Below are 18,716 nucleotides of genomic sequence, written 5' to 3'. Positions count from 1 at the left end.
AAAGTTTAGGCAAAGAGACAAGGTTCAACTATATAATCTGTTCTAAAAAGTAGAGAGAAGACAAGTGGCAACAACTAAGGATTAAGAAACATTTATGTTTGGATGAAGATTCAAAACATTTCCAGTGTGAAAAATTTGAAAGGTTATAAAAGAGATTTATGAAGAACTTGCTTTGAGTTATCAATTTGACCATCTTTTTAATGATTTGTGAAGTCTTCAATTCAATATTAAAGTTCCCTTTAATTCATAGTCATATATAATTGGTGCTTCCTTGAATGACGTTCTGTGTATTTTGTAGAACAAAAGAGGTTATTTATAGTCTTCTAAATTCATGATGTTCAAATCTAAACACAATCCTGTCAGTGTGAAAATTTTAAACATTTTATCATGGAAAGAAGGGCCACATCCTCTTTTAAAAATGCAGGAAAGACCAAAGGAAATTAGATTTTTTTACGTGAGGACAAAGACAGATTCAAATTAAGATAGTTGAGGTAAATTTTATGCCTAAAAATCAATGATTTATAATAAAAGAAAATTAGTTTTCCTATTTTTAAACATTGTTTTCTGCATTTTAAAAAAATGTCCATTCATTTGGTGTTCATCCCTTGAGCCGTATGGTTATCTCCCAAACATACATGCTTTCAATGGGCATTTCCTTTTCTCAGCAGATGTCCAATAGTTTAAATGCCACATAATTGATGTTATATGTCAAATCATGGTTTTGTTTGGCAAGCCAACTGGAGTATCACTGAGCTACACAGCAGCCTCAAATCAACTTTTTTATGCAACTCATTTGAATTCCCTCTTCCTCACATAAATCCTAAAATACAGATGTGTAAAACAAAAAGGCAAATCTGGTTTTCTTTGGTTGCTTTCTGATCACCTTCAGAGATCCCTGCCCCACCCCTGCTGCCATTGATCATCTACAGTGAATTAATAAAATCGAGTAGGCTAAAGACAGAGATGTTTAGTGTTCTTGACCAGGTTTAGGGTCATAATGAAACTATACAACATTTGTTCACGTGTGGTAAAAATAGAGAAAAATGACACCCATCAACTCTACCATCAGATAAGTCAGAGAAAAGAGAAAAACAATGGCTCAAGAGATGCTTCTGAATGGAGACAATTTCAGGCAAGCAGTTGGCATGGAGTCTGGAGTTTGAGAAGATTTTCATCCCCTAATGCCTTCTCTTGTTTACTTTCTGGTCTGGATATTCCATTGTAAGTAGGTTGTTATGCTATATGATTGCTGTTCTATTTATCCATTGTCTCTTCTATAATTTAGAAACTCATAATTAGCTTCTGGGGGCCTAGGTTTTGCCTCTTGAAGACAAATACAGACTTAAGAGAGTTTAGGTAAATTTTATGCGCAAAAATCAATGGTTTCTTTTGAGAAGAAGAGCGTGACACTTTATGTGTCTAAGAGAGCCAATAACAATATCTGTATATATATATATATATATATTTATTTATTTGAGAGACTTTATACACTTAGACAATACATCAGACAGCCTCAACATTTGGGACTCTTCAAATGTTCAAGCGTCCTGGTGGTGATTCGGAAACTCTCTAGAATCCCGCCCCTTTCAATTTCTCTCCAATACATTGCACTGTGAAGGATCAGAGTCAATCATTTCAACCCAATGATGTTTAAATTATCATTAGAGAAGTGATGTCTGAGAACATTTAGTTTACCCTAAGAAATTACTATCATCTTCATAGTTAGTAAAAATAAATAAATATTTTTGCAGTTTCAGAGGCTAGGAATTCCAAGATTATAGGGTAGGCTGTCATGGTGTATGGTAAGGGCTTGCTGAATCCTAAACAAGATCTGCTGTGTCAACACATGGTATGGAACCTATTTCTGCCTTGTCTTCCCAACGTTTTCCGATATCTCCTACCTTACCTTGAAGAGCTGGACTTGGAGAGCTGGACATACGAAGTGGGGGTATACACCATCAGATGAAATAGCTATCAGTGTACAGCTATGCTACACTTCCATAAGATGTGCTTAGATAAATATATATTTTAATTTCCCAAGTGCCCAGTACTATCTTCTTTCACTTAAATTTTTTAACCTGCCGCATACAGCGTCTCCCATCTGTGCTCTATGAGCTATAATTCAGTTCGCTAGCTTCGGGTAAGGGGCTGGAGATTGAGGAAACACACGCAGAGACAGACCAACACAAGGACCTCCAATCATTGGTACAAAAGCCATTCTTTAATAGCACCATGGAGGCTTAAATACCCTGTAGTCAATGCCCAACAGGTGAAAATCCCATCTTCTGATCCTCTAGGCAAAGCACAGGTTTAGTAACTCCAATTAGGTAGTTCTAGCAGGGAAGAGCAGCTGAAGGCCAGGACTCAATTATTCCCAACATCAACCCTTAATGCTTTCGATTATAAGAGGATATAATATTATTTTTTCCATTATTTAAAAGGGGTAGTCTGTCTCCACAGAAAATCCAGTCTTGATGCATTTCTACGCTCCTGAGCAGTGTCTGTGGATATGGAATGTATCTGGCAGCTCTTGAAGCTGGCCAATCTCCTTTCCCAAGCCAACGGTGGAGATTCACTTGCTTCACTAAAACAGACTGAACAAAAGGGAACGTTTTCACTTAAATTCTTGGTTATGTTCATACTTTGAGGCCCTTTAGTAAAGGGCTTCTGGTCCAAGGGCTTTTGGTATATACTAGCTTATGCTGGTATACATGAAAACAAGACATACACAGATGCCTATATACCTCACAAAGAGGAATAGGTACTTATTTTTATTCCTTAATATTTCCTCTCTTCTTATGTCCTCAGACTTATTATTCCTTCATGCTTTCTTAGCTAGAGAAGAATGATTCTCAACCTCTATTAGCATTCATCTGTATTCTACCAATCTGCAGTCTCCTTGCTTCTTGTTAGTTCTCACAGTACCAAGAAAGAGGGATGTCAACACACACAGGCCCAGCCATGCTGATTTCAGAGACTGGAAACCTGGCACCCAAGTTTCTTTCCTTCTGTTTTTCCTACACCTTGCTGTTACCTCTCCTTTCTTTAGCAAAAACAAAACTTTTATTTATTTCATCCACTATAGTCACAGTTACCAAAGTTTTCTGTCAAGAAAGCAACGCGCATGCAGCATCCATAATAAGGTATCACAAATGGATGGACAGTCCCGAGTTTTGTCTATTTTCACATGGAAGAAATATATTATCACATAAGGAATGCATCTCAAGGTGAAAAAAGATAAAGCGGGGCCAGGAGAGAAGTTTCCTTTAGACAGTGAAGTCGCTGCTTGTCTGCAGTACAGTGTGAATGGCAAATGTAATACAGCAACGTGATGAGTAGTGACTGGCACTCGTGCGTTTGTATGACCTAATGAAATGACTTGTAAATATATTGTCTCTCTTAATTTATGTGAACCTTTTATTCTTTTCATTTCTCAACTGAGCAAATCAGGGATTGCAGGTGTTAAATTGTTCAAAGACCGATAAAGAGTACATCAGCAAATAGACTTCAAATCCAAGCACAGTCTGGGATCCCAACTCTCTACTGCCTTGCAGTACTGCAATTAGATATATTGATGACTAAGGTGATTGAGATAAATTTTTTTATCAAATTAAATTGAATGAATAGATTGATATGGGAGTCCCTTCTTAATTCTGACAGTTCTTAGCTAACACACCTCTGATGGCAAGATTTCTACTAAATGCTACAAGATGTTATGTGTGAAGGAGTAAGGGAATCAAATGTAGTAATGAGATCTATAAATGCTTTAATGTTTAGTCAAATAAAGTAATAGCAAAATTTCTTAATTAAAATAGCACTATATCTCTCCATTTAAAATTAGCCTATAACTACTCTAGTATTAGTCTCTACTCACCTTTGCTTAATAGACAGTTATTAGTGTCTGACTCCCATAGAGAGTGTGCAATCTACTGGTACCATACTTACATATAAATAAATATTTGTTATGTTTGTACATATTAGAATTTTATGGAAATATAGTTTGTCTTGTCAATTGGTAATTTATCCTGATATACAAGCACAAATACACAATAGCAAAAAATAAGCCATAGATGATATTAAATATGTATAAAATACTTCATTAATTTAAATAAAATAGTTATTATCATATAAAGGAGTTAAAATTATTTGAGAGTAGACATATGAACACAGATAAACAATGTTGAAGACATCATACTTACCTGTCAGCTATAACAAAATCAAGGATCCATTATAGTAGGTAAGGGTTCTTTTATTGAGTTATCAGGCAATGTTAGAAAAGGGAGGACCAATAAAGTTTGGATAGAAGGAATTACAGTGATGTAGTCCTGTATGCACTGTGCATTCAATGAATATCATTAATAAATGCATATAAAAGATGGACAAATAAATACAACCAAGCAAGTGGAAAACATTGAATATTTCTATCGATACAATATTGGCAAATTTTTATTCAGCTAATATATTCAATTATAGTGCTATGCTTTGTTAAAATTTATGTTGTAATTTCTATACAGTGTGGGGAAAATAAAAACATAGTATCCTCTGTTATCCATGAAGAGATGAAGGTATTTAGCTTTGCTACTTGTACACTTTGTTTTATATTGACATGTGCTCAGACATTCTGGAAAGTACCAACCTTGAATGCTGCATTTTTCTTCTTTGACTTCATCTAGAAAATGAAAAAGGAAAGAAAAATATTAAAGTTAGAGACAATTGAAGCCATAGACATACTAAAAAAAGGCCATCTTTAAAATAATTTAGTTAGGGGCTGGAGAGATGGCTCAGTGGTTAAGAGCATTGCCTGCTCTTCCAAAGGTCCTGAGTTCAATTCCCAGCAACCACATGGTGGCTCACAACCATCTGTAAAGACGTCTGGCGCCCTCAACTGGCCTTCAGGCATACAGACAGAATATTGTATACATAATAAATAAATAAATATTTAAAAAAATAAAATAAAATAAAATAATTAGTTAAGTTTCCCCATTTTACTTAGCATGAAGACAAACATTTAGTTGTGGAGAAAAAAACCACTGGTAAAACTTTCTACTCTAATGATGGGCCTTTACTATTTTGGTAGTTTGCTTCTGTATAATGTCTTAGTGGCATAGCAATTAAGGGAATGGTTAACAAAAATGACAAAACAAAACTTTATAAAAAGGAAAATTATACAGACAATGCTTAGTCAATTCATGTAAGTATGTCATCATGATACATTTTTCCATAAATCAGGGAAACATTATTTTTGAAGGACATTGCAATAAGCTCTGTTGAATGCTGATCAGAACCACAGACTTCCCATCTTCCTCTTCACTCCGCTAGTAGTATGGTCTCCCCTATGGACCAAGTGATTATTATGTTGTTTGTAATAACTGTTCTGCATTCCTTATGGAAATTATAATTATGATGGTGAATATTCAAACTGCAAGCCACGTTTCTCAGGGAAATTGTAATTAAGATAATGCAGCATTTCCCGAACTAATGTTTTCAAGTTGTTGTTCTCTTTGAGAAACAGGAAGTGAGAAGAAAACACTGAAATCAAACACCCTTTTGGGATCTCAGACGTGTCTTTAGGCCGAGAAGAGACGCTGTTATTTGTAACGTGTCACTACCAGGTTCACATGTGTCACTCACACAGCACACATGCATTTCATAGGGAAATATCTAAATTACATAGGTTTCTTATTTTTTTTTTATTTTTTTATTTTTTTGGTTTTTCGAGACAGGGTTTCTCTGTAGCTTTGGTGCCTGTCCCGGAACTAGCTCTTGTAAACCAGGCTGGCCTCTAACTCCCAGAGTTCCGCCTGCCTCTGCCTCCCAAATGCTGGGATTAAAGGCGTGCACCACCACTGCCCGGCTCATAGGTTTCTTATTTAACTCACTCAACCATCTTATGACGTAAGTAGAATTCTGACTTTATAAATAAAAGACTTGAGTCTTTTTTTCAACACCATGATCTGAAGTCTGACACATTAATACACATAACATCACCTTACTACTGTCCAAAATTAGTTTTTATATATGTGTAATAACTTATTTTGCATACAAATAATTTTGTGAAATAGATGTCAATACGTAAGCTTATCTTAATAGATATAGAAGTGAATTTCATTCCCATATTAAGAATATTAGTGCAGGAAATGCTTAAATTTGCCAAGTTATCATGTGTTCTTTTATAGCTTGGCACATTGTGTAGATTTAATTAAAAAATAAAAGCCAAACAACAACAACAACAACCTAGAGTAAAATTAAAAGGGAACTAAGAAACAAAAGGAACACAAAATAAGAAATAAAATAAAGAAGACTGGAATACATAAATTAGTGTGTTTTCAGAATTTACTCTTGTTACTGTCTTAAATCATGCACAATCTTAGAACGTCCAAGATCTACTCGTTTTTCAGCTTTATTATATTTCAACTATCTTTTCAAGAAGTCGCATCTGTTTCCCATGTCATTTATTTTTATCCTTTTAAGACATCTTCTCCATTCCTCAGTAGCTCTCATCTGTTCCATGAGGACCATTTAATGATTTGCCCCAATTTCTCACACATGAGAAAGTAGATGAGCGATCCAATTTAACAGTCACAGGAAGCAGTATTGATCCTCAATTTTAGCAAGATCCTTCAGAACAACCAACCAACCATTTGTCTGATTAGTATTTCAATTACTTTCAACTGAGAAAGAAAAATAACTACATTTGTCTAGACCCAAAACTAATTCCCTAAGACAGTTGGTGAGCCTGTTTTAGACAAGGTCTTGAACTCCCTGTTTTAGCCAAGGTTGGCCTTGAACTACCAATCTCCCAGTATTGTCCTCTGGGGAGAGGTGATGGCTGGTATGTGTCACTATGCCTGGCTGGCATTCAGCATTGTTTAGAACTATAGTTCTCATGTTTATGACATCAATACATAAAGGCACATATTGGTATTGAAGGCAAATGAAATTTTTGAGGTGAACTGAGGTACAGCAGAGGCTAGATAATCATTTTATGTACTCAGCTCAGTACATATGGCATGAACCAGGAGATGCTACCCCGATTAAGTAACAACAGGACAGTCTTCTAAAGATATGATTGAGGGTGAAAGTATAACTACATGTTGAAGCACTTGCCTAAATGTGAGTGACCCTAGGTTCAATCCCTGCTCCTCCCAAACAATGGTACAGAAGAAGTGTCTCAAAATTGTGAGATACTACTGTAAGGATGTATTTAAATACTTAAAAATCAATGACTCTTTCCCCCTCTACATCTTCAAAGGATAGGCTGTGTGTATCTGGGAATATAGGCAGGGAAATCTGGGTAGTTAAAATACCATTATTCCTGTTGGCTAAGAAAGGAAATTGTTTTCCATTCCTACAAACTGGGCTCTGTGCCTGGAACTACCCTTGTTTGCAAAGGGGAGTTGCTTCCATGTGGTGACAGAATAGGAGGTTCATTAATCATAAGTTATTGTAGATTTCAAAGAACAATTGTAACTATTTGGATACCCATGGCAAACCACTGGGAATAGAGGCAGAAGCTGCTAAACCATCAAGGGCAAAAACGGGGCTATAGCCACAGAGAGGACAGGAGATGCCTGGCATTGAGGTAAGCCACCTGTGTTTTTTAAACTTTCCCAGCTTATTTTTAATAAGCTATAGTAAAATACAGTAGCCAGTGTATGTAATGGTGAGAAGGGTTTTAGACTTTTTGCTGGTGTCACTTCACAAGGTGAACCACCGCAGTCAGTGGAGATGCTGGCTGAACACAATGAATTCTAGCATGGACGGTAGAGGAAAGATGATAAGACAATACAGGAATCAGCTGCAGTCTTGAGATAATCCCAGAGATAGAGACTGCTTCCTACTAATCTTCCTCATGAGTAGGCACAAGATGGGATCCCAGCTCTAAGAAGAGAAGTAAACACACCCCACTTCCCTAATGCCTACCTATCTCCAAGAGATGACTACTTGCAAAGGAAAAATTAGTTTTATCCTAGTGAGTTTTACCATAGAGCAGTAGATGTCCATCACAAAATGAACTCAATGGTATCTTTGAAGGCTGTCTCTTAATGTTTACCAGGGCATTTTTTGTTGTTGCTGTTGCTACTGATGTTGTTGTTTTATCCTTACAGGTCATTTGCATATATAGTATTGCTTCCAGTTTTGTGGATTTTATGGGAATCCTGGATGTGCTGATGTGTAGCTCTCTTTGCTTCTGTATATGTTTCTTGTGCTTTTTCCTGGCTCCTTCTCTTCTCTTTCTTTTGTCTTATTCAAATTTATTTTTGTTTTATCTTATTCTATTATTATTCAGGAGATTCCTCTTTGTTTTCTAAGAGGAGACAAGGACGTGGCTGCACATGGAGGTGTGGTCAGGAGAACCTCAGGGGATCTTGGGAAGAAGAGATGTCACCAGAATATATTGTATATAAAAATATCTATTGTCAATATGAGAAAAGTAAGAATTCAAAAGAGAAAAGAAAAAATTCTACTCTCAATGTGAGAAAAATAAGAATTCAAAAGAGATAAGAGAAAGATATGCTTACTCATTGTGGTGGCCCCAGGAAAGATGGGCTTCAGGAAAGGTGGCTTTCTAGGATTTGGTATAAGTTATTGTCACATACTACCAACAGATACAAAGCTGTAGATGCTGCAGGCTGTCGTTGTGCTTTTTTTTTTTTTTTGAGACCAGTACTCATGCCCTCAGCTGCCCCAGGGAGTGACTGATGTTCAATTTTAACTTCTTCTTCCCAGACTGTTTTTCCCTCTGCCAGAGGGAGTGAATGGTGACCGAGATTTTTCTCCTCCTAAAGACAGCTCCCATGGAACTACTCCTCCTTTGTTTTATTTGAGACACCTACATAGGAGCCTCATAGTGCATAGATCCTGTGTGCATAGTACAATAAACTGCCTGCAATATTATTTCTACTTCAGAAATTGTTAGGGAAATTTATCTAAATCAAGATTACAGAATTCAGGAGACATAGATCTAAGAGTGGAACATGGCTGTGTGTGGCTCCAAAGACCATATCCTTCCAATTATAGCTCCCCATATCCATTTTAGAAAAGCTTAAACTAGTTTGCAATGCATTTTATCTATGCAGTAGGTATAAACAATGATGATATACTTAAGACTGTAAATAAAGAGGCATTATTCAAAGCTATGTAATACTGGCAAGTATGTTGTTAGAAGATCAACCTAATTTATATATGACTATTAAATAAGAGGCATTTACTGAGATAAATTGGTAATTATATAACTATACTGATTTATAATAGCTTATTAAAACATAATGTATACATGAATCTGCACATGTAAGTATGCATGTATTACTATATATCTTACAAAATGTATCTCAAGACTAATGGAAGATTCTTATGACCAAAATTCCTAATTATGTGAGCCTGTTTTAAAAAGCCATATGATAACTTTTAGCAGCTTAATTTTTCTGGTGCAAAAAGATTCAAGACTTCTCTGTTCCAGGAACTTGACAGATTAGTTATGGGGCAAGGTCTTACATTTTATGCTATAAATGCAAGGGTTTTATCAGGCATGAAATTTAGTCAGAACAGTTTATAGCTCGGTAAAACATTACTCGAGGCAGCTTTTACAATCAGAACACAAGGGTTACCTAATTCTAATGCATTTTTTTCCGAAAGTGTGGTTAGGATTTTCTAAGCACTGACCAATACTTCACTCAGTTCTTCAGTTCTATTCCTTTATTTTATCCATCAACTCTAATTCCAGATAAATATTATCATGATTTTTCTATTGAAGTGGGTGTGGCATCAAGTGCTCATTCATATGAATCCAGTACTACCATGGACTTGGGAGAGCTTAAACATAAAAACACATGTGAAACCTCATATTAAATTCCTCTAAGAAAAAAATGACATAAAGAAATCCCAAGAGATGTATTAGAAGTGGATGTGTGCAGTGTTCATTAATTGTACACAAGGAAAGGCTTTCTACTTTTGGGGTATTACTGTCTCAAGCTAATGGATAAAAAATAATGTTTATATTATTTTAATGGGAAATATTTTGAGGGTTTCTCATATACAAGAGGCACTTGAAAGGTTGCAGTTGTGGTTACTGGCATGGCGTCCCCATGAAAGCTGCATGCCAACTCTGTGCCATATCATATAGCCTTCTTCAGAAACATGGAACTAATAAAGGACTTCCTATGAAGAAGTAGGTTTGGCTTATCATGCTCCACTGAGTGAGCTTTGAATTGAACACAGTACCTGACCTACAGGAACACTTTTAGGCTATTGTCGGCCTAATAATTGATAAGAAATGCACAGAGTAGACTCTAATTTTATTCCAGAAACATTTGTTTATTAAACAGGTTCACTTCATGTAAACCTATAAACTTCAGAAAGACAGAAACATATTATATCCATCCATTATTGTTGAGTTGAGGGTGTCTTAGCTAAGATCTTTATTGCTGTGAAGAGACACCATGAACATGGCAATGCTTATAAAGGAAAAAAAAACATTTAATTGTGGCTGGTTTGCAGTTCAGAGGTTCAGTCCATTATCATCATGGTGGGATATGGCAGGTTGCTGGTAGACATGGTGATGGAGAGATAGCTGAGAGTGCCACATCTTGCAGTCAAAAGGAAGGCATCTGCGGTATTGGGTGTGGCTTGCGCATATGTGATACTCAAAACACACCCTGAAAGTGACATCCTCCAACGAGGCCATACCTACTGCATCAAAGCCACACCTTCTAAGAGTGCCATTCCCTTTGGGATCCATTTTCTTCAAACCACTGTGGGAAGGCACAAAGATATGTATGGCCTACTTAAAGGAACGTTATCTTGACTGTTAATGTGGTACACCTGAGTTCACCAAGATGCTCTGCAGTGAACAGTATCTTAGATGCAAGGGTAATAATCACATTTTCCCACATCTCCCAGAACAGTACATCGTAACATGGTACATTTAACATCACCATGTTACATGCCAACAAAACAGACAAAAAGATAAAGAATTCATAAGCACACCCCATCCCACCAACCCACAGATAGACATGTGTGTGCACATACACATATATACAAGCACACCTATATATATGCAAATATACATACACATAAAAACACACCCACACATACAAATACATGTACATAAACATACCCACATGCACAAAAACCTACACATACACAGCACTCACAAATGTACACACACAAATGTACACATGCACACATGTGCACATATTTCCCTGGAGTGTTTTTTATAACATAGATGTTTATGCATATCAGTTATTATCAGAGCGAAAATTATTTAAGAACATTATTTTTAAAATATATTGCGGTTTATTAAATTTGTAAATGAGCAGCAGAGTAGTTGGACTAGCATAAACATTTATATGGTGAGCTCTGAAGAAACCAGGGTGTTTAAAGAACCAAGAGAGGTGATTGGACGAGAGGTAGCATTTAGTGTGGGTTGTAGTAGAAACAACCACAACAGAGTGAAAGCATGGCTGTTGTTTGTTTGTTTGTTTGTTTGTTTGTTTACTATCGATTGATGGGGTCCCAGTGACAGAACTAGAAAATATTACCCCAGTTAACTACTCAGAAATCATTTTTGTCTAATGTACTGGGGAAGTAGAGTCATGTGGTGAATGAAGACTGAAGGCTGCTCTGTTTCTAGAAGATACTTTTCCTTGACTCGAGTCACCAGTGAAATCTCAAGAGAGCTGACTCTGTATCCCCAAACAACAGTATATAATACAATTTACAACCAAAGTACACAGCTGAAGGATAACTGAGCAACAGCAGGGAATATGATGTGCTTCACACATGGGACACAACTTTATTAGTCTACCTACAGGGAGGCACCAGAAAAAGACAGAAAACAATGCAGCTGTATTTATAGTTGTCTTAGGAAGACAAAAACATCATATTTTGCTTAGGGTACCACATTTCCAACATCTCCAAACAAATGGAGCAAAGTTCATCTATAAAAATAACTTAATAAAGTTCACAATAATATGAATGATAGCAGAAGGACTTGAACATGACTGGAGAAGGCATGCAATTTGTACTGGAACATGTGAGTAAGTGTAGTAGTGTTTTATGTGGAATTTTGACATGATCTAAGGAAGAATACTGTTTAAAATCTGCCTCAGGGTGGCTGGAGTTTTCCAGAGTTACTTGTTCTTTATGACAGGGTTAGGCAACTCCAGGCCACGTGCTTTGGTTAGATATTTTCTCTGGTCTCCTGCTACAACAGTACAGTAGCAGTAGACAGTCCCTACAACCTACAGAGAGACTAGACTTACAATCTGACTATGGCAACCCTTGTTTTAAGAGATAGCCAATCCATTCACCCATCTACCAAACACTCACTTATTCATTCATCATTCACCAAGCAATTTAAGAATAGAAAAATTGTCTAGTAGATGGCAGAGGATGATAGTACAGAGATCCAACATTGTCTGTGACTTTGTCTTGGTACCAGGTTCTCCATCAGTACAGTAATAAATTGAGCGATGACTAATGGGATATTTCTGAGATGCAAAATTCATGCATTCAGCTTTTGGACCTAATGCGTTCAGTGCATTCTTTGATGTCTAAGATGATTTAAGGAGTAAAGCTTCCTGTAGAAAAGGGTCTTGAGAAAACCACTTCAATGAGAACACACTCAGAAACTGACACTAAAGTGTGCTAGGAATGGGGAAGTGTCAATGTGAGTGACTAGAGAATAAAAAATAGTCAAATTGGATAAAAAGAAATGGCAGAAGTGAGGCTGTAAAGAGGAGATATGTCTGGAAAGATGAGAAAAGACATATCTTGGACAGCATTCCATGACAAACCTATTATAATATTTTCCAGGAGATTTTGTAGTCAAGAGGAAGCTAAAAGATCTTTTAAAAATGTATTAAAAGTTGAAATTTTGTTAAAAGGCAATCACACAAGCAAAGTGATGTTTTGGGAATATTGATAACAGTGTATAGCATGGACTGCTCACAGAAGACAGAGGCTATGTCTGCCTCACAGTGATGTCAGATGAACATACAGGAGATGGTATGTGGACATGTATACTACAGCTCATATTGCAAAAGCCACCTATTTTCCAAAATAGTTATCTATTGTCCCCAGAAATCTTTGTCTTTTTAACATCTTGTTTTTCTCTTAATACAACTACATTTTAATATATAATCATACCACTACATCAGACTGGGAGCATTACAGTATAATGAAGGAAGTCTCTAGATTCAGAGAGACCTAGGTAGATCCCAGCAGACATAGTCTTAATAGACAAAACATGGATAAGTTTCTCAACTCATTTGAGTGATCCCCATTTCATAGATAAGGGAACTGAGACTCACATGATTACAAATCTTAGAATTTATTTTGAGAATCCATGAGATTCCATTTCCTAACTCATAGTCTTCTGATTATCCAGCTATTTCAATATACTAAATTCATCAACAGTTATACTCAAATTATAGAAACATTATCAGAATACTTCAGACATCTAAATTTTAATTTTGAGGATTGGAATGGAAGCTTTCATGAGAAACATTTATTAAATATGCCTTTGCAAAAGAATTGCATTGATAATTATCGTCATTAAATGAGATTAGCTAAACAACTACAACACAATGTGGGCTATTAATATATACTCATTGATATTAAGGACAGAAATAATACCCATAGACAGAATGAGCTGAACACTAATGAGGTATACTTCATATTTCCTATTTGCATGTAAGCAATAATTACAGCACGTACTTGAATCTCACAGGCATTCATTTACATGTTATCTACAGCTTTTAATATTTAATTCCGTCTAAAACGGTAGTGTCCCCCTTAGCCCTGCAAAGCATGGGGCACTCGTCAGAGGACTCAGCAAAACCTAGATGTTCGTAGTACATGCTTTGCTTTTAAATAGCCTCAGCATGACTCTTCAAATTGCTATAAAATATTTGCCACATTTTGTGGCTTCTGTGTCTTAATTTCCAAATCTGTAAAATAGAGCAAAGAATAAGCTCTGCCCACTGGATTATAAGAAGCATCTAATGAATCATTCAGGCTAAAGTGCTAGTGCCCTGGTATCACTAAGTCAATACTGTCTTTATTTTTCACACTTTTTGTGTATTTCCAAAAACAATGAGCACTTAGGAGCTTGCAGAAAAGAGACAGTAGTAATGGAATTATATTTCCACTCCATAGACTGGTGCTTCTCCATCTCAGTCCATAGTCCAGTTCTCTGGGTCCAGTTCTCACATCAGATTTCTTCATTTGTTCCTTGCTTAGCACAGAGGTTGTTAACTTAGCATCCACTCACAGCCATTTGCTGGTGGCTTCTGCTGGAACTGCAGCCAGCACTCACACTTCACTTCTACTGCCATACAGAGAACCTCCAAGTTCTTCTGTGCATGAGACACTAGACTTCTGTATCTTATTTTCTACACCAGTCTTCTACCCAGAATGCTTTCTTTTCCTTCTTTTCTTGCACAGCAGACTTAAGAAAGGGGAGTCTGTGTGCTCAGTGGAAGAAGGTCACTTAGTTTAAAACAACCTATTCATTTAAGGAAGTAGAGACTGAGAAGCCCTTTGGATTCTAGAGTAAGAAGTCACTGTTTAGGTAACCTTGGAAGGAAACATGCCACACATAGAAATTCTCATTTCAAGAAGCTATGAATATATATGAATATTGAGGAACAGCCTCCATGTCTAAACTATGAAATTAATGTTGAAGTTGACTCATGTTAATGACACTTGGCAATGTAATTCTCTGTAAGAACATCTGTACAATATTTCAGAGAGTCCCAAGAGTGCTTGGAGAGAGGGAGAGAGTCAAGCAGATATAACTGTATGAAATTAATTAAACAGACACTTCACTGTAAGGAAGCTGTATGCTGGAAAGTACAACTGTTTTGAATATGCATTCCCCTCACCTCAGTGTTCAGGTTTGCCTAGCAATCTCAGGTTTAGAGACAATTTGAGGCTGAGCCACATGTAAATTTATGCAAATTCAGAAAAATAAACTTATAGAATGTGAGGCCAGGATTATAGCCATAAAAAGTTGTCCTTATTTTCATTATCTCTAAAATAGTCTTATATAAACAACAGATATATTCATAAAGATTAAATTGCAATAAATTACTGTATTATTGACTTATATTTTGCCTAACTTATTTTAAATGATTTGAAAAGAGTAAATTTAAGTAATTAATTGTTTCTAAAAAGTTTTTAACTATTTTATCATTTTAAATCATTTTAACACACATACCCATCACTCAAACCAATAGCTAAGAAATGGATACCTAAGTCTTTCAGCAGATTTCCAGGGTAGTCAACATTTTGGATTCCACATTCACCCTCTTTTCTTTGGGTGCTATAGTCATTTTCCTGAATCAAGGTTAAGCTTTAAAAATATAACCATATTATGAGTAACTATTTCGATCATCTTTCAGTTAGTATTTTATTGTAGGCAATTGTATGTTTTTACCTGCTTCTGTATTTATTATCCTCTGCTGTGGGAAGATACTTTTGTACACTGTAAAGATTTGTCACTAGTATTGGTTTTAAAAAAAATTGATTGACCAGAGCCAGGCAGGAAGTACAGGCAGGGAAACCAGACTAAGAAAATTTTCTCTGGGAAGAGGAAAGGCAGAGATGCAATCATCAGCCAGATGCAGAGAAAGCAAGATGAGAATGCATCACTGAGAAAAACTATCACGCTGTGTGGCTAAACATAGACAAGAATTATATGTGATAATTTAAGTTGTAAGAGCTAGTTAATAATAAGCTTAGTTAGTAGACCAAACAGTTTATAATTAATATAAGCCTCTGTGTGTTTGAGACTGAACAATTGAGAAACAGGGCAGGACAGAAATATCTGTCTACAAATGACACACAAATGTTTGGAAAGGATTTCCACATAAAGCCTGAGAAAGCTTAAAAAAGAGAGAAAGGATTCTAGACATACAAGAACAGAGTCAAGCACAGCTTCTTGATAACTACCATTATTCTGGTAGATTCTTTTTGTTGATGGTAAGCTGAGGTACGGCTCCTTTAAGAGAGACTTCCTGACTCAGTGCAGGTTGCAAGAACCTTGCAGCTCTTTTATGACCTGTCACCAGACACTTAAGTGGTGTTATGAGCAGCCAGAATCAGGTTTCTTAGTAGTGGCGTGGACCTAGGTATTCCATGGAGTTGTGACAATAAATGTAATTCCTGCCTGTACCTACGTCATGTAGCTAGAGTCTCAGAAGGTTAAGGAATGGGGTGGAACAAGTCCCCAAAGCCACAGCTTTAATACTAGCCATATTGCTTAGTTTAAAGACTTGTGTGGTCAGAAAAAGTTAAGATATAGAGTAAAGACAAACTTGAACAACAACAACAACAACAAAAAACCCCTCAAGACAGTTTACAGTGTGTTTGAAAATATACATAGACTTGGGAGATAAAAGAAAATCGTCAAAAAATAGAGAGAGAAATTGAATAATTTGGTGTGGTGGCACATGTCTTTAATCCCAGCACTTGGGAGGCAAAGGTAAATTCCATGAGTTTGAAGCAGCCTGGTCTACAGAGTGAGTTCCAGGACAGCCAAAGAAACACAGAGTAACCCTGCCTCAAAAAAAACAAAAACAAAAACAAAACAAAACAAAACAAAAAAAACAGAGCCGGGTGGTGGTGGCGCATGCCTTTAATCCCAGCACTCCCAGGAGGCAGAGGCAGGCGGATCTCTGTGAGTTCAAGGCCAGCCTGGTCTAAAAGAGCTAGTTCCAGGACAGTAACCAAAAGCTAAGGAGAAACCCTGTCTAGAAAATCAAAACAAAAACAAAAACAAAAAACAAAACAAAAAAAAAGCCCCAGAAATTAAAAAAATAAAAAAGAAAAAAAAATACAATGATGAAGGAAGGTCATTGGTTAAAAAAATAAAGAAACTGCTTGGCTGGCCCTCATAGGTTAGAACATAGGTGGGTGGAGTAAGCAGAACAGAATGCTGGGAGGAAGAGGAAGTGAGCTCAGACTCGACAGCTCTCCTCTCGGGGGCAGACGCCTCAGAGAGACGCCATGCTCCCGGCTCCTGGGCAGACACACGCGTTGAAGCTCCGACCCAGGATGGACATAGGCTAGAATCTTCCTGGTAAGCGCACCTAGCTGTGCTACATAGAATATTAGAAATGGGCTAGTCCAGGTGCGAGAGTTAGCCTAGAAGAGGCTAGATAGAAATGAGCCAAGCAGTGTTTAAATGAATACAGATTGTGTGTTGTTATTTCGGGCATAAGCTAGCAGGTGGCTGGGGTGTTGGGGACGCATCCCCGCCGCTCTTATTACTACAAATGGTGCCCAGATGTGTGGACGACTGAATCCACAGAAAGCCTGAAAAAGCTTGGGAAAGAGTAAAGCATGTTTTCTTGATAGCAGTGATTTCTCGGGTCTGCTCTGCTTGCTAGAGGCAAGCAAGCACTCTCATCTAAGAGAGGTTTCCTGACTCAGCTTTAGCTGCAAAACGCTGCAGCTCATTAAGAGGTCCTGCAATGAAACACTTAAATGGTGTTGACGAAAAGCTGAACGCATGCTTTTTGGTTTTCAGCCATAGCAGGAAAAAAGCTGCGCCGTTTAAACATGCCGGCTTTCTGGGCCATCCTGCCAGGGCAAACTCTGACTGTTTGAGGCAGGAGGGCTGACTACAGAGAGAGGACTTGTGTGTTGTCTGTGGAGATAATGCTGCAACTTACTTGCTGGCAGGGACCTTGAAATGCCATAGAGTTGTGGCAGTAAACGTGGCTACAGCCAGTACTTCAGCTATGAGGCTGGAAAGCTAAAGAATGGGTTACATCTAGCTGGCAAAGCCAGGGCTTTAGTCCTACTGATATTGCTTGGTAAATTGAAGACTCATGTGTTCAGAAAAAGAGAGATATATAGTAAAAAGAGATCCAAAGACAATGAAAATTTCTAAATGGCTTACTGTGTGTTAAAAATATATGCAGACTAAAAGTTAAAATTCTTAAAGTAAAAAACAAAAACAAGGAAGAAAGAGAGTAGTTGGGTGTGGTAGTACACACCTTTAATTCCAACTCTTGGGAGGCAGAGGGAGATTGACCTCTGTGACTTCAAGGTGTTGTAGCACACGCCTTTAATCCCAGTGCCTAGAAGGCAGAGACAAAAAGATCTCTGTGAGTTCAAGGTGTAGTAGTGTACACCTTTAATCCCGAATGCCTGGGAGGCAGAGACAGGCGGATCTCTGAGAGATCAAGGACAGCCTGGCCTACAGAGTTATTCTAGGTCAAAGATACAGAGAACCTGTCTCAAAAAGCAAAAAATTAAAAGTAAAAATAAATGAAATAGAGGTTAAAACAAAGCTGTACAAAGATGGAAAATAGACAGAGAATTTTGATACTGTATGCTATTATGCTCTCTTTGAATTGTTTGAATGCTGAGGAAGGAGCAACAGATGCCAAAAAATATTTGTTCATAAATGCTGCTGAACTAATCCAACGTAGATATATTGAAAATGCCTTGACTTTGAAATTTGGATCTAAGGACATGATGCTTTGGAAAGGAGTTTCTTATTTTGTTTTCACAGAGGATGAGACCCTGTTCATTTCTTCTATTCCGATTTGGTATGATGGACCAGGCCCTCCGGAAGGGTTGGTGTGAACACCTTCAGAAAATTGCTTCGCTCAACTGCCAACTGAGATGAAACTAGCACACAGGTTATACCATGAAAGATCTAATTAACGATGCCCCCATTCAGCAGGAAGCAGTTTGGA

At 37.1% G+C, this 18,716-nt stretch overlaps 1 protein-coding gene across 5 annotated transcripts in view; it reads right to left on the bottom strand.

The window, feature by feature from the left end:
• Lingo2 (leucine rich repeat and Ig domain containing 2) overlaps positions 1 to 18,716 on the bottom strand; it is a 1,050,166-nt gene that overhangs the window by 372,611 nt on the left and 658,839 nt on the right. For all 5 annotated transcript variants that reach the window (XM_041667315.1, XM_041667314.1, XM_041667313.1 and 2 more), the window contains one exon: positions 4,637 to 4,669. The gene's annotated coding sequence lies outside the window, so the exon portion shown is untranslated. The remainder of the gene's footprint in view (positions 1 to 4,636; positions 4,670 to 18,716) is intronic.

This window comes from Microtus oregoni, unplaced genomic scaffold, assembly GCF_018167655.1.
Source record: "Microtus oregoni isolate MIOR12 unplaced genomic scaffold, Mior012 000017F_ref0000208, whole genome shotgun sequence".
In the NCBI taxonomy this organism is placed as follows: Eukaryota; Metazoa; Chordata; class Mammalia; order Rodentia; family Cricetidae; genus Microtus; species Microtus oregoni.
This window is presented reverse-complemented; position numbering and strand designations above follow the sequence as displayed.